We start from the raw sequence: 21,866 nt of genomic DNA, 5'->3' as shown, positions 1-21,866 counted from the left end.
GCAGGCGAATAGAAAAATCTTAGAACCCTATTTCAAAATTCTCTCTCTCAAAAAAACTGTTCATTTCTTAGACATTTTCTAACCATTTTCTATCTATGTCTGCCCCACTCTCACAAATTTTCTCAACCTCCGCAATTGCTCTCTCTCTCTCTCTTCTCTCTCTCTCTCTCTCTCTCTCTCTCCCTCTCCCTCTGTGATTTCTTCGCCCAAGCCCTACCCAGCCCCAACGTCTCTCTCTTTCTCGCTCTCTCTCTCTCTTTTTAGGTCAAGCTCTATTGCCCAATTTTACTATTGTGCCATCGCCAGCCAGCACTACAGCCGCCAATCTCCGGGCCTTCCAACCTGTTAAGGAAAGTGAAGTATCAAAAGAATCTGTTGCACCACAAGAGGAAGAAGGCAACGCTAGGACTCATCCACCAGAAGTAGACAGCACTAGGACTCGTAGCAGGACCACAACCATCTCGTAAAAGTCTACAAGAATACAGCAGAGCAATAAGGCATATTCTAATTACAAGGAAAACAAACTAGAGGGATAGGTGGCAAAAGATCCAAGAGCCATGAAATAATAGCTGCAATTTTTCCTATATATACGCACTGTACAGACTTGTTTATACATAACCTTTCAGTAATACAAACAGAGGAATTCTTTTACATCTTTTGTCGAACACCCCATGTGCATGATTACTCACGACTTAATATATAAGGACTTCTAGAGATCTCAACTTGAGACGTTTTGGAAAACTCTTCATGTTGGAGCATTGATAAAGACACAAACAAGCAAGCTTATCTAGGAATCCAATAGAATCATGAACTTCGACTAAATTTTCACTTACACTTAAACAATTTCATTCTCGTCAAGTTCTGTTGAAAAATAACAAATATGTATATTAACCCTGAGGAAGTTTACATCATGAGTTTAAAGAAGGAAATATTGAAAGTAAAAATTATACCTTAAATTGCCCGCTAATCTCCTAGATGCGGCCTCTATATAGTTTGAAATCAAAGAGCTTCTCTCCACTGAAATTGGATGGCAAAGATTGTAAAGGTCAGTTTGACCAATCAAGCACTCTTAATTCATTAGAAAGATAATCAAGTGATCTTCTAGAAAAGTATGCACCATGGCTTTTAAAAAATCTAAGTCTTTTCATCTTTGCAAATGATTTGGGACTCAAGTGTATCATGTCATGATCATTGCCCTCAGGCAGAATCACTTCTATCCCCTCAACATTGTTTGTTCCCTAACGAGACAATTCATAAATTTGCCAGTAATGTCAGATCGTTAAAATATTTGTTTATAAGCACTTATTAAAATTATAATATCAAAACTATAACATCCATTATTATCCAAAAGTATTTAATCACCTTCAAATTTCTCTTTTTTCAAATTTACTTGTCATTATTAACTATTCATTCATATAAGAGAAGGCAATATACTCATGATTAAAAAAACTCATTCTTGTCTTTGAAAAGGGATGATTATATATCTTTAAAGACATTGGATGAAGGACATTTAAGTATGATGATTTAATGATTGCCCTGATTAGTTAAATATATTACTTTAAGTTGGAAATGTAAAGAAGATCACATTATCTATCGATACATATATGATATTTTATTTAATATGTAGTTCTTTACCATTTGTTATGAAAATAAATTCGACACTTTTTATGTAAGTTTCACCAGTAAAATGTGTTCAATTGAAAGAGCTTTAATCTAAGAACTTACTGTATTTTCCTCTAGTATATGGCGAATATCTTTATGAAACCATAATCTACTATGTGCGCCTGGTTCTTTGGATTCCTTTTGGATAATTTCTCTGCCCATGTCTTGTAGCAAGTCGTGCATCCAAATCTCATTCAAACAATTATTAGTGATGAGACACTTGTCTATAAGCTTCGGAATACCATAACTAGGATGGAAATGACAACTCTCAAATATTTTCATGACATCAGCCAAAGGTTCTCCTTCGAAGAAATATGCAATATCAAGAAACATGTCCTTCTCATGTTCTTCTAGTCCATCATAACTTACTTGAAGTACACTCTGAATATTTTTATCGTGTATTTGTTTATATTCATCCAATGCACTTTCCCATTCACGAATGGATTTATCTTTTAGATTTGAACCCAACACTGTTAAAGCTAGTGGAAGACCTTGAGCATATTGCATGACTTGTTCAATGACTTTTGCATAATCATCAAGTCGTTCATCTCGAAAGCATGTAAGCGAAAGAGCTTATGAGCTTCATTGTTTGCCAAAATCTTCAACTCGTATTTTGAATCAACTTTAGAGATATTTAATAAATGTTGATCTCTTGTTGTTACGATGATTCTACTTCCTAGACCAAACCATTTACGATCTCCAGCTAATGTTTCTAGTTGTTTCAACTCATCCACATCATCTAGAATTAGGAGAACCCTTTTAGAGTGAAGTCTAGGGCTAATCACATTGATGTCTCTGTCAAAATCACGAACATCCAAATTTTCTCCCAAGATCTCATATAGAAGTGTATTTTGTAACTGAATCAAACATTTTTCTTGTTTTGAAGTTTCTCTAATGTTTTTCAAGAAACAACTTCCTTCAAATTTATGAGAAATCCTATTATAGATATCTTTTGAAATAGTTGTCTTAGCTACAATATTTTTTTTCCTTTTTTTCTCCATTACAAAATATCATTGGTAGATTACCATGTCAACCTGTCAAAGATATGCTTTATTCTTCCTTATGGTCGTTTCAGACTAGTACATTCTTCATTCATTATATGAATTATTAAATATTTTAACTTTTTTCTTGTTGAATTTGTCCCTCCCTTAATTCTGAAACTTAAAACTAAGAATATCTTTCAGTCTTTATATCTCTAAACAACTTGATGTTTAAAATCTTTGCTTATTCTTTATAGAACCCAAAAATAAACAATTCCCAACTTTTTTCTTAATTATACGTGGGCAAAAGAAAAAAAAAAACGGAGAGAAGATTCCGGTTCGTATTTTTTCATGTTCTTCAGTTCTCTTTTTCCTATAAACTTTATGTGAAATTAATGTGGTAATACCATATTAAATCCCTCAGTAAGAAAATATTTCTAATTTAAGTATAGTATGCATAAAATTCAATGCCGAAAAGACATAAATATAAAATAGTTTTGCATGGCACCGTATCTTCATCAATTTGCATACTCTCATATCCTAGATTTGTAAAACTTTTCCCCATAAACTTCTCTTGAACATCAGATATAAACATATATATATATATAAAAACAGCCCAATAAAAATAGGATAAGGATAGGATTATCACACTACAACAATGTAGTTCTTTTGCTGCGATTTTTTTCTCGGCGATGGTCATCAGTCGGTAAATTAATTGATTATACCTTTGATTTATATTCTACACGTCGACTTGCGGGATCGCAGTCAACCTGCGTTCTTTTGCGGCGAATAATGGTCGCAGCAAATAGGCCAGTAGCAAATACCGTCTAAAAATGTAACGGTTTTTAGAATCGTGGGTTTTTATTTTTTTTTTTTCTTTTTGCTACGAGTCAGTCTCAGCGCAATTGTCTCCAAGTTACAATCGTGTGATGTTGTCGATTATAACCGTGGCAAATAGTTTATTGCAGCGTAAACATTTGTCCACCCATCAGCTCGCCGCAACAAATCATCTGTTTTTCTCGACTTAACTAATCTTGCACGAGGTTTGGATTTTGTTGCAGTAGGTATTAGTCGCCGTTAAAACACCCTGGTAAAAATGATTTCGCGCAAAGAATTGTACCATCGACCTACAAATCGCCGTTATAACTTTTTCTATATATAATATACTGTTTTTGACAGACTTAATACGCGCGTTTTGGCACGGTTGCGCTTGGGTGCCCCGATTCTCTCTAGATCTCTTTCTTGAACAAATTGTTGCCGCCGCTACTGTGACTGTAATCCTGCTGCCATGCCGTCACGTCGTCCCCGGTAAGCTCCTCGTCTGTCTCTCATTTTTTCCACCGTCGCCTTTCCTCGTCTGTCCCAGCTCTCTCCCTCCCCTTATCTCACTAATTAGTGTTGTCGTTGGCTCTCTCTGCGCTAGCTTCCTCCGTGTCGCCGTACTAGCCCAGCATTTCAGAGCGCTGGCCACCTCTTGCGGTAAGCTCTCTTCTTCAACTACGCAAAATGTACTCTATATCGGGTAGAAAATAGCATATATATAGCAAGAAATAGGTATGGATCGAATACTGTGATGAAGTCAGATTAGACTACAATTGAACAATACTAATTGATATCTTTTTGATTCTCTACGAAATTAGAGTAAAGGTATAGACTGAATTTGCTAAATCTCAATTGCTGTCCAATATATTTGTACCTACATGTACTAGAGAAGAAATTCAATATATAAAAACTGACCCAAATTATAAAGTACCTGCTAATTTTGAATAAGAGGTTTTGTCGCCATGAAACAAGTTGGGATGCAAATATTGAGATTCTTTAGATGTTTACTGTCTATGTGTAGAAAATCTGAATGATAGTGCCATTAATTTCTGGTAAATTGATTGTCTTCAAACACTTGGGACATTCTTCCTTTTCAAGAAAATATCGACATGCATTGGAAAACATTGTTTCTGAGGCAAGGCCAAACACGCGACCTTTGGTTTTCTTAGAACAAAATTCTTAAAGTAATTTTTTATTTCTTATCAGAACAACCTTTCCTTAATTAAAGTCCTCAAAATAACTGTTCAAATCATTTTATACTAATTTTGTTTTTTTGCAAAGGAGGAATGATCTCAGTGTTTTACTCATTATTGTTATAATGAGTTTTCTCATTGGCCGAAAATATAATAAATATGCCAAAATCTAGAGCCCTTCTTGTAAATTTGATTTCCGTTTCCGTAAACAACTAAGTTGACAACGGAGTATTTTATATAGTATTTTCCAAAGAAAGATATTGTGTTTCTGTCGTTGTTTAATCTTCCATTTCATAGTTGTTGAATGGGTTAAAGTTAGCTGTATTGCTTAATCCTCTATTAGATATATATATATATATAGTTGTTATTTCATTTGAACTTAGGCCTGTACCTAAATTCAAAGCTATTGGACATAATAGGATGTCACTTTGAAAATCAATTTAAGGTGAATAGCATATTTGAATCTACTGCTTAATCCTCTATTAGATATATATAGTTATAAAGTATTAATCTACTCCAAGAACAGACTCTAACTTTCTTAAAGTCTACTGCCAGAAGTACAAAATTTTGGACCGGCCATAAGCAGAATTTTCTGCTTACCATTACTTATACCACCAAAACAATGAACTGAAAATATCCGAAACATAAAATATTCTCCATATTGCCAGAAATTTATGGTTCTTTGCGCAATGTCATGTTGTTCCTTGTACAAATAGTTTTCTGTATAATTAAGAGCTTTTTTCGGCCAATTATACTCTGTTTCCCTATTTAACAATAAATGCAGTTTTCATGTGTGCAAACTGCAGTAGTGCACAGTTCTATTACGACCAAACTCCATGCATAAATTAAAGTCCACAAGAACGTAAATTAATTTCTTGGCCAAATCATCGTACAACATTCGGCAATGGTATTGAGTAATAGCAATGTTTTTCATGTAGAATGCATATGATACCAACATTTTTTTAAAATGGATATGTAACTTTGTCTGTCAAAGACAGTTACCATTTATCTTACGCTTATGTAGTTTTCTGGACGGGTCCTTGATACCATTTTTTATTCTGACAACTTGGTGTCAAATAGCAGTAGTTTTCCCTCTGAATTTCTTAATTATTTCATTGTTTAAGGTTTCATTGATGACGTATTATAACATAAGGATCAAATGGACAAGAATTGGATGCATGTGCCAAACAGGTTTACATCACCTGAATATAGTGAAGGGATTAATAAACTCCTCACTATGGCAAAAGCCCATGCACCTGGAAGTAGTACCTTCAGATATCCATGTCGGAGATGCCGTAATAACATATTCCTACCGATCAATGAACTCGAAGATCATCTCTTCATGACTGGTATTGATCCAAGTTATACACGTTGGATATTTCATGTGGAGGGTGAAAGCCCGATATATAATTCGGCAAATAGTGGTGAAGATACACATAATGAAAGTGGTGATTTTGTTGATGATATGGATGAGATGATAGAGGACACGCAGGTTGCAACATTCATGGACCATGCATTTGGGGAACATGAACATGGTAGTACTTCCCCGCCAACCGTTAGTGAAGAGCAATCGAAAACTTTTGACCAATTATTTGAGGATGCAAGACGTCCACTTTATCCAAGTTGCGAGAAGTTCTCTAAGCTCTCATTTATAGTCAAGCTGCTTCACATAAAAACTATTGGTGGGTGGACTATCAAGTCATTTAATATGGTGTTACAATTGTTAAAGGCAGCGTTTCCAGATATTGAAATACCTAACTCATACCACGAGGCTCGAGGCTTAGAGCGTTGTTTGGGTTTTAGTTATGTGAAGATGCATGCCTGCCCAAATGACTGCATGCTATTTTGGAAACACGATGCATACAAAGAAGTTTGTTCTAAATGCAATGAGTCAAGGTGGGTGTCAACGAGTGGGAAAAAGGGGAAGATTCCCCAAAAGGTTTTGCGTCACTTTCCTCTAATCCCGAGGCTACAAAGGCTATTTATGTCGAAGAATATAGCAAAAGAGATGAAATGGCATAAAGAACAACGAGTTGATGACCATAGTACTTTAAGACATCCAACTAATTCAAAGATGTGGAGACAATTTGATAAAGACCACAGTTGGTTTGCACAGGATGCTCGCAATGTCAGACTGGGGCTAGCTAGTGATGGGTTCAACCCGTACAATAATATGGCTAAACCTTATAGCATATGGCCAGTGATACTCATGCCATACAACTTGCCCCCTTGGTTATGTATTAAAGATCCATACTTAATGCTATCATTGCTCATTCCTGGACCAAAGGCACCAGGAAATGACATCGATGTTTATTTACAACCTTTAGTCAATGAACTAAAAGAGTTATGGGAGGACGGTGTTGATACCTATGATGCATCAACGTCGGGACAGTTTCGATTACATGCTGCACTATTGTGGACTATTAACGATTTTCCTGCATATGCCAATCTTTCAAGGTGGAGCACAAAGGGAAAGTTGGCTTGCCCATTATGATGAGAATACAGATTCCATGTGGTTGAAACATGGGAAAAAATATTGTTACATGGGTCATTGCCGCTTCTTGCCATCTGGCCACACTTGGAGAAAGAAAAAAGCTGCATTCAATGGAAGTTTTGATCCTCGGTTGCCTCCTCCAGAACTCAATGGACATGATGTACTCCATCAACTACTGCAAGTTGGTAATGTTGAATTTGGCAAAGGTTTGAGAAAGAGAAAACGCAGACCAGATGAATTTAATTGGACTAAACAAAGTATATTCTTCCATTTACCATACTGGTCGACGTTGCCTTTACGATATAATCTCGATGTCATGCACATTGAAAAAAACATTTGCGAAAATGTTTTAGGGACATTGATGGATATTGAAGGAAAAACCAAAGACACTGTTAATGCACGTAAGGACTTGATGGAGCTTGGTTTAAGAAAAGAATTACATCTACAACCTTCAGCTAGTGGGTACTCCGTGTTGCTTGGGTCGTACAAATTAGACAAACACCAAAGGAGACGTTTCTGTGAATAGCTTGCAGCTGTTAAATTTCCAGATGGTTTTGCCTCGAACATTTCTAGATGTGTTTCAGTTGGTGATGGAAAGATATCAGGAATGAAAAGTCATGACTGTCACGTGTTCATGCAAAGCTTACTTCCAGTTGCGATTGGCGGGTTTTTGCGACCTGATATACGGCTTGCATTGACCGAGTTTAGTTCCTTCTTCAAGGTTTTGTGTGCACGAACGTTGACTTTGGAAGTATTGAAGCAACTACAAGCCAACATTGCAATCATCCTCTGTAAGCTTGAAATGATTTTCCCACCTGCCTTCTTTGATATAATGGTACATCTTACCATTCATTTACCCCGCGAGGCTTTCCTTGCTAGGCCAGTTCAATATAGGTGGATGTATCCCTTTGAACGTTATTTGGGAAAATTCAAGAGATATGTCAGAAACAAGGCTCGCCCGGAAGGCTCAATTGTTGAAGCTTATGTTCATGTTGAATGCTTGACCTTTTGTTCCTTGTATATCCATGATATTGAGACGATACATAATCGGGAGGAATGAAACAAGAATATAGATAAGGACACAGAATCTGGTCACTTCCCTATTTTCTCTCAAAAAATACGTCCGTGCAGCTCCCCTACCTCCATTCGATTGGAGTCGGATCTATTTGCAAATGCAAGGTAGTATGTGCTAAATAATTGTGCAGAGATCAGTCAGTACCTAGAGTAAGTCTTTCGTTTTTTCTATTACATACAAATTATAAATATTGTTGAACCTAAACATTTATTAACACCAGTTTACTTTTACTTTTTATGGATTTCTAGTGAGCACTATGTAAAGATGAAAGAAATTTCTCCAGAAACAGCAAACCGTAGCCATCAAAGGGAATTTCAATCTTGGTTTCGCACACGAGTAAGTTCCCTAGCTTTATCTCTATGCCCATGTAATTAGTTATCACAACTATGGTAACTATAGTAATTCTATACTTTTCCATACACGTGTTGAATAGATTCAAGAGTTACGTTCATCAAATCTTGATGATGTCTCTGATGACATCTATGCACTAGCTTGTGGACCAGACCCATGGGTTGGCTCATTTTCTACTTGCATCATGAATGGTACCAGATTTCACATATTGTCTCGTGGTCAACATCGTTGCACCCAAAATAGTAGGGTGGTTGTTCAAGGGGAATGCCAATCTAAGTCAGTCGATTTCTACGGAGTATTGATTGACATATTGCAATTACGATACATGGGTTGGCGTCATGTATATTTGTTTAGATGTGACTGGTTTGATGTCGGTGATGCAAAGAGAGGAATACATGTTGGGGACCACATAACTAGTGTCAACACTTGTCGAAAATGGTATAAGGATGAGCCATTTGCCCTAGCTTGTCAGGCAGCCCAAATGTTTTACCTTCAAGACAATAATAGTAAACGTGGTAATTGGTCCGTTGTGCAAAGGGTGACTAGTAGAAACATGACGAGCAGAATCTGAATTTTGCTGCTTTTCAAGAGAACGAACCATCATACGTGGTTCTAGAACCTGAAAATGATGATAATGGCATTAGTTCTCCATTGCATAGGACTGATGTAGAACCAATCGATGTTGCTGATGATACACTTTTCCAAGACGCGATATCCCTTCCCGATGATGAAGACTTCATTGATGATGAGTTAGATGAAAACGATGATTACCAAAGTGGTAGTAGTGAAGATCTTGTCACGGATAGTGGGACTTCATCGGACGATGGTACACATTGATCCTATAAGTTTACCCACCCTTTGTTTACTTTTTATTATATTCATTTAACATCCTACTTATGAGTTATATATGATGTAATTGCATTTCTTACTTAATCATATTTTCACCTGCATATTCACAGGCTGACTGAGGCTACCTGTGATGTTGGAATAGCTCAAACATGCAAAAGTGGTATCTCTCATAGCATTGCCATTTCTACAAGTTTTATTCTTTTTTTTCAAACTGGTTCTATTATTTATTTACCACATTATATAGTGGGGTGCATGCAGTCATTTTATCAAAACTTAACATGCGTGTGTATTTTAGTTTAGTTACTTAATGAGGACTCACATAGACAGTTAAGTAAAGAAATGATTTGTGCATTTTAGCAATAAATTCCTTCGAATTACACACGCTAGAACATCACCTACGGCTTCCAGTCCATGGCTACTGTAAATTCAAATGCTAACTTTCTTAAGGACCCTATATTACAGCAATAGGATTGGTCTCATTACCAAAACTGATTTCCTGTTTTATATTGCATTTGTTAATTGCCATTTAACATGGTCAGGCCATTCGAACTTTTATTTAATCTATTTTTAACTAACCCGAATAGTAAACTTGATATATTCTTGGCATATGTATTGCAGTGGAGATGATGGATATTTTGTTGAGCTAAGACTAAGATCCTTGAGCTCAAACATGCCTTGTAAATCAAAAGAAGCCTATGGATGAGCAGCATGATGTGTCAAGCGATATGGATGAGCAGCATGTGTTGTTTTTGGGTTTGGTATTGGTTTTGTAGAAAACACTAAGTTCAAACTGGTAGTAGTTGGAAAGACATGATGTTTTAAAACTTGTTTTCAACCCAAACACTTGATTGGTTGAAGATGAGAGAATGTATTCATTTAGAAGTTATTTCATTTTATTTGTAGCTTCTTAATTTGGGTTGAAGTATAAGTTAAGATGTTGAAGATGAGATTATGTATGATGATTTAGAAGTTTATATTGGCAGCTTTCATTTTATTTGTAATGGTTTAATGGGGTTGAAGTGTACTGCTGGAGAGGTTGATCAACCTTTTGTAGCTATGTATTATTAATTGAATTTATTCGCAGCTTTCATTTTATTTGGGGGCCCAACAAATTTGGATTTGGCTAGTAAGTTAAGATATTGAAGATGAGATTATGTATGATGATGTTAAAGTTTATTTTGGCAGCTATAGTAATTTGATTTGTTATGGTTTAATGGGATCTCATCACTTGCTTGAGATCAGGTTGAAGATGAGATATCGTATTATGAATTGAAGTTTTTCGCAGCAACGTAAAAATTAGAAATCTTCTTTATAAACAGAAGGCTTGCTAGGTGGGTTCAATATGTCTTGATATTATATATAATAATATATATAATGAGCAGATGTGCCATGGGGTCATCAGTCGGCTTTTTGATCCTGCCATATATATATATATATATAGCATGTATATATATATAACTTAAACATTTATATATATATATATATATATATACACCTTGTACTCTCGTGGGTTTAAATGTTGTTTGTCTTTTAAGTTGCTGTGTCTTTTTTTTTTTTTTTGGCCTTCTTCTTATAATGAAACCCAACATTAATTTTCTAGTAGGTTATAACCTACTAGTATTTGCAATATATTACTTTTCTAACCTACTAGTGTCCAGATTAGATGTTTGCATAAATTCGGCCCAGCCTGTGTTTTTTGTGTGCACATGATCTGCATAGTAAAGGCATGCATTTAGGAAATTAACTTGCTTAGAGTGGGAAAAAAAAGCAATATATATATATAATAATGACTGGATTTCATAATATTAACCTGAGTTATTGCCCATTTTTCTTACCAGTTTTCTTCCAATATTCTAAATGATTACTCAGGAATATTGAATTCAAATACAATACAATTGAATTTAATAGGCTTTTATTTAGATATCAGTAGAACTGCAGATGTAAATAGGAAGTCCTTTGATTAGAAGAAAAAGAAAAAGAAAAAAAAGGAAGTACTTTAGTGTATAGTCATTTAATATGATTATACAAGATTTGTTTGATGGGTATGTTAATTTAATACATGAATATATGCATGCTACACGTGTTTTAAAAAAGAAACAAGTCCATACAAATTAGCACCTTTGACAAATGATGCATGGTACCAGTACATGACTGCTTTTGTGCCTACATATCTTACAAAAGTTAGCTAATTGTAATGTCCACTACAAAAAGGCATGCATACACGTGTATTCCCCACCACTACCAAGTGTTCTGCCACAAGGCTCTAACAAGGGATTTCTAGACTTGTTACACCAATTAGTACAAATGCCCATGCTGCTGTCAAGTATTGGGGTCAGTATAGTGATCCACTAGATCCCACAGTAACGTACATCACGACCATGCTTTCCCAGATAGAACCAACTGCACCTACGCGGGAGAAGGTTCAAGCTAGGCGGGAATTTCATTGTATTTGACGTAGTGAAAGTCATTAGGAGAAAGAGGCCCTCTTACTTGTAATGCTGAATATTTCTGTTGCATACGGCCTCTTGCTGAACCAGTTCATGATTGCTGAATATTTCTGCTGCAAACCTCTTGCCACACCAGTTGACTGCTGAATAATATTTCTGGTTCATACCTCTTGCTCCTCCATCAGAAATTAGCTCTAAGAGTGTATATTTTCAAGGTTAACCATCCTGTCAAAAGCATCAACTTGGTAGGGTTTTTTATGGTTGAATGGTTTTCTACAACTTCAGATAATACATTTCCAGCAACGTTTATACTAGTAGGATGTTGTTATAGCTTGCTATGGTATACTGTTGTTTATTGTTGTTAAACTATAAACATTTATAGCATTTCCAGCAACGTTTATACTATAGTAAACATTTATTATTAAAGTCCAGGCTGTTGTTAAACTATGGTAAACATTTATTGTTGTTTATAATAGCAACATTTCTAGCAACGTTTATTGTTGTTAAATTATGGTATACTGTTGTTCAACCTCACAACTTAAGTATTAAGAGTTTATATGAGCTTATTGGAGGAATCAAATTATGTGTATGCAGTTATAATGATTCAATCAAAGAGAGGGAGAGGGCGAGGAATAGCTACTGGACCAGGGAGATCACGGGTTTTGCCTCCAACATTTATATACCCACAGCTTGAACCAGCAGCCTGGACTTTGAGGGATGAAACTGCCATGGACTCAGATGGCTCCACTCAACCTCCAGATGAAGTACCTTCATCTTTTCCACCCTGTACTCCTGCAGAGGTTAATACAATAGTTGAGGGTAAGTTTCCATCTTGAACACATCCTATTTCCTATTCATGATAAACACCTTATGATAGGGTTTATACATGGTGGTCTCATTATATGTTTTGCTGGATTAGTACAAAACACTAGTACACGTGGTAGAGGTGTAGTGAAGGGGACAGAGTTTGAGAGGATCAGAAAGTATGGGAAGATACCACTTGAGATAAAAGATGGCAAGATAGGCCCATCATGCAACAACAGAACAATCTACACAACAAGAGTGACGTGGTTCGTGAAGCACTATGCTGAAATGAGGCATGTTAGCTGGAGTGTCGTGGATGAAAAGGAGAAAGAGGAACTTATTGAACGTGTTCGAGTATGGTGATATCCAACTTACTGAACTTATTGATATACATTTTTTCGTACTAGTTGAATAAGTAGTTAAAAAGCTAAATATATATTACCTTGTCAAACAAAATATGCAGTTTTCATGTGCGAAAAATTTAATGGGGATTGAAATATAAACAATGTCTGAATTTTAAAACATAAACTATGAATGTTACAAGCTAATCTACATATATATTAGATTGTAAAACAAAATCTGCCTATGTTGTTAGTACTAATGGTACAATGTTAGCTTCTTGATAATTCTTGCAACTTGCATGAGTAAATTCAGTGTCTCATTAGAAAGACAGTTAACCCAAAATTCATGGGGACTGAACTTTTAACAATGCATTGAATTTTAAAACAGAATCTGAATGTTACAAGCTAATCTAAAAATGCACTGAAGCTTCTAAAACACATATGATGTCTTGCATAATCAATAAAACTAATTCAATGTGTTGCATCAAATCAGTTTGAGTACATGCATTGGGTTTCTAACACAACCAGATTTGATTTAGTTTTCTGTATATTTAATGGCCCATGGGTTTTTTAACACAATGACATTGATCATAGGCTGACTTTGTCTTGAATTGGACCAAGAAAAATCATCGTCGGACAGTCACAAGTCAGCTATCTCGTGCATATAACGCGTTTCATTACAAGCTACACAAAAAATACTTGAGTTATGCATCACATGAGGAGACAGTAGCTAATGGAGGTGCGTTGGTAGAGAAGCCAGTATGGAAGTGGTTATGTAATCGGTAGGCGAGTGATGACTTCAAGGTAAGCATGTGTGGCTGTTTTTCTTCTAGAATTCACATGTCAAAAGGTAATATCAATGGCTATTTAAATAAGAAAAGGATACTGTTATCTATAATATTCCCCATATCCTTAGCAATAAAATAAGTTCCATTAATTGTTGTTGATGGCAATTGACGTATGGTTGAGAAAAGCTGTTAAATTTTCTATTTTATTGCAGAAAATGTCCAACCAAAACAAAGTAAATAGGCGAAAGCAAAGGGTAAACCACACAAGCGAAAGGACTTCGTTTGTTGTACTAATGGAAAGAAAGGTATTGAGATTATATGATGTTCAGGTTGTTACTTTTTATGGAAATTAAATTTTATTTGCCAAACTATGCTAATGTGGTTGGTATGCCTATATGTTGATGTAGAAGGACAAGAATCTAATTGATTTCTAGAAAGATGTGCATTGGTCGAATAAAAAAGGGAGATTTATCACACCAACTACAGAAGATAATTATGTGAGTAGATCCTTGTTTATTCCTAAGTAGCTGGTTGATTCATTATATTTATTAACTGTTTAGTGTATGAAAAGTTCACTTTCTAGTGTTAGCACATAAGTATGGAACTTAGTGGACAAGCTTTATGGTTGTATTATGTTAATGGTTTAAGTTGTTTTGGCCACAGAATCAGATGGTTTAGTTGATGAATGCCAAAGACCCAGACGCTCGCACAGATGAAGCAGTAGCAACCATATTTAGGGAGGTATTGAGACATAGGTCAGGGTATAACAGAGGGCTGGGCCACTCTGTTATGCCCGAATCTACTAAAGTGGGTGGAGTATCAAATGAGGACTATGAACGGGTTGCTGAGGAGAATGAAGCAAATATGAAAAATGCTGAGTATTACCAAAATCGGGTTGAAGAGATTGAAGGTGGTTTCAGGATGATGAGGGAGCATATGCGGGATTATGAGGAACGTGTAAACATGAGAATGTGAAAAGTGGAGATAGAGATAGAGTCTAAGAGAAAGATTCAAACTGTAGTTCCTTAGCCGACATTTCTGCATGCCAGTAGTTACTAATTTTGTATTTTGACCTACATTTTTGCTGCAATTTTGATGAAGGGGTGATTACCATCTAAAGTGACTGTTGTTACATGGGGGTGTTGTCATGTTGATAGAATGCTAAAATGGTACTATTTAAAGTAGTTTGCATTGTTAAAACTGCCATAGATTACTCAATTTGCAGTTTTAACAATGCAAACGGATTTTATTAATGTGGTTGGTACAAAGGGACTTTGCTGGATATTAACAGGATATTGCCTGTTATTTAAAACATCTTGAAACAGAAAATTTGTTTGTAATGTTTTCCAGTTTAATCGTTACTTGGGGTAGTTTTCGGGAGGTTTAACTAGAACAAACCAATATTTACGTACTGCATGCTAAAAGCAATGACTCATATATTGACAGTAAATGGTACTTAATACTATGGGTGGTAGCTAAATTGGGCAGCAAATAAATTTCAGTTATACCCTACTGACTTGTGAAGAGGTTTTTAGGCATACACAAACCTGCTTTTATTTGAGGAATTGTATTATTGTAAGGCATAAAGGGTGACTAGTGCAATAGCAGGATATGGTGAAATATAGATGGAATAATTATGTATGAAAGGCATATATATATATGAACTTACTGTTGTTATATATACATAACAGGGTTCTTGTAAAGGCAAGTTGGAAATTGCAATGATGTTTCTGCATGGCAAGATGGTACTACTACCAAGAAGTACATGGCCATGTGAAGAGTAAGGTAAACAAAATAAATATCCATCAAATTCCATTAAAAAAGGCTTATGAAAAACGACATTCAATCATTGGGATCGAGTATTCTGACATGCATACAGTATATATACTGCATCAGAACAATTGAATTGCTTATCTGAACAATTGCTTATCATATATATACTGCTTATTATTTACTTATAAAAAAATATATATACTGCTTATCAGAGCAATTCATATATATACTGCATCAGTAAATATATGAATTGCTTATCAGAACAATTGATATTAAAACCACACTCATCTCCACGAGGCAATGCAGCTATAATTAATCCACTTTTCCTCAAGAATGGAGCAGTCATTTTGTAGAGTGTTTTAGGCTGCCCAACACACAATAAACAACAAAATTTGTTTCTGTTTGAAAATTGAAAGTACATGGAATATTGAAGAGGTGATTTTAGTAACTTAAAATCTGAACCATTGCTGCATTTTCTGAGATGAGTTTTATGCCATTGTTGTATATTGGAATAGGTGATCAATATTTTACATCCAAGGGCAGTGGTGATTTGGATGTGCATCCCAAGACCCCAAAGAACTTTAAGTTTAAATTTTCCTCTGTACGTGGGGTATGTACATGTACATGTAGAGATATATAGTAGGACTGCTGGCATGTTGAAATAGCAAGTATGGATCAAAATTATGAGATCACTGCTAAACAAAGTTATGGACAATGTTGAATGAAAGAGTAATCTCTAGCTGAGATATTTGACAATCTTGGTTTTTTGGAGAATGTAAACGATTAAAGTCTTCAATTGCAAGCATGTGGTAGAACCTATAATTGCATGGTTGATTAATTTAGTCCTATATATATATATATATGCAATCTCCTCTCTGTGTCTAATATACACACACTGAAATATATATATATATATATATATGTATATGTGGGTGCAAAACCAGATGAGCACCATTTTTGAAGTGGATTATATACATGTGCTTGTGTGTGAAAATTAACCATATATATATTGTGCAAACCCAATGTGAGAAAACAGACATGATTAGTTATAGAGTGTCAAAATTAATAGTTAAAGAAGTGATTGTTAGTAAAATTATATATATTTTTTTAATTTTTTCTAATGATTAAGGATGTTAAAAAAACACTTAAAAGAAAATGATAAAAAAATAAAAAAAATTCAAATAAACTATGAGTAGTAAGTGGATAATAACCCTATCACTACCCATAAAAATACCTTTCCCCTAATACGAATCCAGACAAATTGGCTACTTTTTCTAAAGTTGCCTTCCACTTTGTAAGCTTTACTTTATCAGCCTTGAACTTATATTCAACTCTAGTGAATGCTTCTCCAAAACTTTTTTTTGATGTCGTACATCTGATGGATCTACATCATAAAATAGGGGTAAAACAATTTGTTTCACATCTTCCTTATACTCAAAGATCTTCATTAGCTCATCTAAACACCATCTGGAATCAGAATAGTTCTTAGAGAGTACAATGATAGAAACAATTGATTCATCAATTTTTTTTGAGAAGTTCTGGCGAAATTTCCTCTCCTTTTCGAGATTGTTATCTATGTAAGTGTTGATTCCCCTTTAATGCAAAGCAGCGTATAGATGAGAAATAAAATTTTGGCAAACATCATCACCTCGAAAACTCAAGAATACGTCCTTAGTCCATGGATGGATGGAAGAAGAAGAAGAGGAACAGAGCGAGAAAGAAGATCCAGCTTGTAAGGCCTTAGAAGAACTCATCTTCTTTGTATGGGTATTAATGTTGACGAGAGAGGTGCAATTATATACAGATCAAGTGCCAATTATATAGGACACACCGATGCACATGGCTAGTTGGGCTTCACCAATTTTCCCGACGACGTCAGATACTCTTCGTCTCAATTTAATTCCCCCACACTTTTTTTTTTTTTTTTTTGATAAGAAAATGGAAGCCGCCCCATCAGAAGTCAAAACCCATAAAGAAGCAGCCATTGGTCCACTAGTACCGTTAATCTATTTAGCTAAAAAACACAAAAACAAAATTTTTATTTATTTATTTTTAAGTAAAATTACTATACAAAGAAATTGATCTAGTCGTTCATTCAAGAAGAGAGTTTGAATTTAAAAACATAATCTAATAATTCATTCAATGTAAGATTTGTAGTTTCTAAGTCTGCATAGGGGATTTCAATCAGTGATATTTTTAAATTAAAATAAATTTTTAATAATCAATCTTTAAATTCTTAAAGAAATCTAATTCATTTAATAAATAATAAATGAAAGTTTGGAGGGTGTGGTCCCAAAATTACGATTAATATGCATTATTTAGATCAATGCATTGGTTAATTATATATATATATATATATAACAAAAAATATATTCTAAACCTAGTTTGTTTTAATAGATAAGATGAGATGAAGTAGGTTGAGATAAAAATTGAATAAAATATTGTTAAAATATATATTTTTAATATTATTTTAATTTTAAGATTTGAAAAAGTTAAATTATTTATTTTATTTTGTGTAAGAATTTGAAAAAATTATAATAATTAAATGAGATGAAAATAATTATGAAAACAAACGAGACATAATCTATATGGGTTGCAACATATATGCAAGCTGTGTTTAGATGAAATTTTAATTTTAAATTCCAGCTGATCTGACTATAAATCACCATCCAAGAAACAAATTAATGCATGCTTGATACCAAGTCAAAGCTATTTAATGTGAAAAGGCCATAAATTATTTAATGTTCAAAATCCATGCTTGATACCAAGTCAGCTCAAGCTTCCAATCTACCTTTGGCTCCTCAGTCCTTGATCTCCACTTGTTCTGGAAGTTTCATTGGCATAGCCTAAATTAGGTCTTAAATATCAGATTTCATTGCAAAGTATAAATTTGTATAACCTATATGGCCCATCGTACACAAAGTTGGTGGGGGCCTAAAACAGGGTAATGTAAAAAAAAAAAAAAAATGCACAGAGATGCAAGCTAATTTTGAAAGATGGATACAAAACTTTATTTGTAGTGTCCGAAACCGTGACCAAAATCCCGAATCATATTTCTGATTCTGTGTCACTGTGTGAGGAGAGAGAGATCATTTTTTAATTTCATTTGAAGTAATACTTTCATATTAAACGTTAGATTGTAAAATTATTTTTATTATAAAATAGATCTAACGTATCATATGAAATTAAGTTAGTTTATGAGTTTATTTTTATAACTGCAGCACTTTTCAAATATTTAATGTTGGGCCCGATTGACATTGATGTTGACATTGAGTATTTGGATAGATTAATAATTTGTAAAAGTTCTAAATATACAAATTTTGCATGGAGCTTCTGACCTGTTGTTTGTTTGAGCTCCACTTGTGGATCCAAAATCAAATGTCTCAAAACCACCCTCATTCCAATATACTCATGATTAAAAGAACTCTTTCTTGTCTTTGAAAAGGGATGATTATATATCTTTAAAGACGTTGGATGAAGGACATTTAAGTATGATGATTTAATAATTCCCCTAATTAGTTAAATACATTATTTTAGGTTGGAAATATAAAGTAAGACCACATTATCCATGGACACATATATGATATTTTATTTAATATGCAATTCTTTTCCATTTGTTATGAAAATAAATTCAACACGTTTCATGTAAGTTTCACCAGTAAAAAGTGTTCAATTGAAAGAGCTTTTAATCTAAGAACTTACTGTATTTTCTTCTAGTACATGGTGAATATCTTCATAAGACCATAATCTATTACGTGTGTCTGGTTCTTTGGGTGATTCCTTTCGAACAATTTCTCTGCCCTTGTCTTGTAGCAAGTCGTGCATCCACAATATATTGTAAATAGTAATTGTAATGAGACATTTATCTATAAGCCTTTTGATACCATTCTCCAGAGAGAAACCACAACTGTCTAATATTTTAACGACATGATCCAAGCATTGTCCATTGACAAAAAAGGCAATATTGAGGAAAATCTCCTTCTCATTATCATCCAATCCATTGTAACTTATACAAAGTACTTTTTGAATATTTGCTAGGAATTCGTTTATACTTATCCAATGTACTTCTCCAATAATTTATATTCTGACCCCTTAAATCTGAGCCTAGCACTGTTAAAACTAGTGGAAGGCCCTCAGCATGTTGCATTACTTGCTTCGAAAGTTCCACATAATCTTCAATAGGTTTGTCTTCCTCAAAAGCATGCCAACTAAAGAGCTCAAGAGCTTCATTTTGGTCCAATCTCTTTACTTCATATTTTGAATTAACTTTAGATATATTTAATAAATGTTGATCTCTTGTTGTTATAATGATTCTACTTCCTGAACCAAACTAATCACGAGCTCCAACCAATTTTTCTAGTTGAACCAAGTCATCCATATCATCAAGAATTAGGAGAACTCTTTTAAAGCAAAGTCTATGCCTAATTACATTGATGCCTTTTTCAGTATCATGACATTCCAAACTTATTCCCAAAATCTCATAAAGAAGTGTCTTTTGTAGCTAGATCAGACCTCCTGCTTTTGAAGTTTCTCTAATGTTTTTCAAGAAATAACTTCCTTCAAATTGATAAGAAATCCTGATATAGACCTCTTTTGAAATAGTTGTCTTACCAATTCCACCAATTCCAAATATCCCTACCATGCATATAATATCATTCCTTCACATATTTAAATGTTGATAAATGTTCACATAAATACACACATAAAGATGATTTAGTAACAATATCGTTTTTTTCTTTTTCTCTCCATTACAAAATGACAGTGGTAGATTACTATGTCAAAGATAACCTTTCTTCTTCCTTGTGCTCTTGTCCGACTTACATTTTTCATTTTTCATTCTTTATATGACTTATTAAACATTTTAACTACTTTTTTGTTCCATTCTTGAATTTGTCCCTCCTTTAATTTTGAGAAGATTTCAATTTGTATTTTTTAACATTCTTCTATTCTACTTCTCTTATAAACTTCATGTGAAATTAATGTGGTAGTATGATATTAAATCCCTCAATAAGAAAAAGATTTCTAATTTAAGTATGGTATGCATAAAACTCAATGCCGAAAAAACTAATAAATATCAAATAGTTTTGCATGGCACCATATGATCTTCATAGATTTGCAAACTCTTAGATCTGAGACTTGTCTTGTCTAGGCTGTGTTTGGGTAGCAAGAAGTGTTGTGAATAGTTGTGAGTAGATATTGGTGTGAGTTTGTGGGTCCCATTGAGAGTATTTTCAGTTGTTTGGATGTATGAAATATGTTGAGTTGTTTACTTGAAAAATGTGTGGGTCCCATCAATGATTGATTTTTTTTTCTAATGATGATGATGATGAAATCATGATTTTATTTATATATAATAGTGATAAATATTTTAGTGATTTGATTTTTTTATATATAATAGTGATAAATATTATAGTGATTTTATTTTTTATTTATATATAATAGTGATAAATATTTTAGTATTTTTTTTATATATAATACTGATAAATTGATATGAACCCGTGAGAATGAAATCCCTTGAACCCACAATCAATTTCAAAACTCTCCAAGAAAGCCAAATTCAAGTCAATAGATGGAGAATCTAGACCCAATGAGAACTCGTTTCAAGAACCTATATTATATTAAAATCTAGACCCGTTGAAGAACCCATCTCAAGAACCCAGATTACAAGGAGGAACGTCACAAAGGTTGGTCTTTACCTTTGATAAGTTCAAAAGTTCAATCAAGAACAAGAGGAGATAAACTCAACTTACAATGAATAAATTCATCAAATTTCATAAAATTTCTTAAAATGAGGCAACAAAGTGTATTTAAACCAAAACCTAATTAAAACCCTAACCAAAATAAAACCCCAACTTCCAAAAATACTCCTGAGTGAATAGTGCCACGGCTACAGTACGACGCTACAGTAACTCGACTACAGTACTTTTGAAACCATAGTTCGCTACAATACTTCTTAAAACCCTAGTTTAACAAAATAATAAATTTCTCAACATGCCCTTGAATAGAGCCTCCTTAAATCCTTCTCATAATTAAACCCAATAATTCTAAACTAATAAAATAAGCCATTTAAATGAATTAAACAAGTTGAAACCCTTCAAGAGCCCAAAGCCTTTAAGTCTTGTCGTTGCCCTCTTCCATAGCTTATCAAATGAGTCAAAATTAGATCTTCACTCTTCAAGTCCGTCTTGAGTGTTGGAGTCTTGCTAGCTTTATCCCAAGTGGATTGTGCCAATCCTTGCATTGCCTCCTTGATCTTCTTGGCTCTCGTCCTTGTAATTGACCCACCT

The 21,866-nt window shown here is 34.2% G+C and overlaps 2 long non-coding RNA genes across 3 annotated transcripts in view; one reads left to right on the top strand and one right to left on the bottom strand.

The window, feature by feature from the left end:
* Positions 1-837: 837 nt before the first annotated feature.
* The window catches only part of LOC121256280, an 88,746-nt gene continuing 67,717 nt past the window's right edge, over positions 838-21,866 (bottom strand). Inside the window, exons 1-3 of one of the 2 annotated variants that reach the window (XR_005938956.1) lie at positions 1,726-2,161; positions 951-1,238; positions 838-861 (exon numbers count right to left, since the gene is read on the bottom strand). This is a non-coding gene — a long non-coding RNA (uncharacterized LOC121256280). Of the gene's footprint in view, positions 862-950; positions 1,239-1,725; positions 2,162-21,866 lie in introns of those variants that run through there. The other variant, XR_005938957.1, reaches the window with a different exon arrangement.
* Positions 14,058-14,815, top strand: LOC121256279. Its single transcript, XR_005938955.1, has 3 exons — positions 14,058-14,111; positions 14,214-14,303; positions 14,470-14,815. It is a non-coding gene; the product is annotated as an uncharacterized LOC121256279 (long non-coding RNA).

This window comes from Juglans microcarpa x Juglans regia, chromosome 3D (assembly GCF_004785595.1).
Source record: "Juglans microcarpa x Juglans regia isolate MS1-56 chromosome 3D, Jm3101_v1.0, whole genome shotgun sequence".
NCBI classification, from domain to species: domain Eukaryota; kingdom Viridiplantae; phylum Streptophyta; class Magnoliopsida; order Fagales; family Juglandaceae; genus Juglans; species Juglans microcarpa x Juglans regia.
This window is presented reverse-complemented; position numbering and strand designations above follow the sequence as displayed.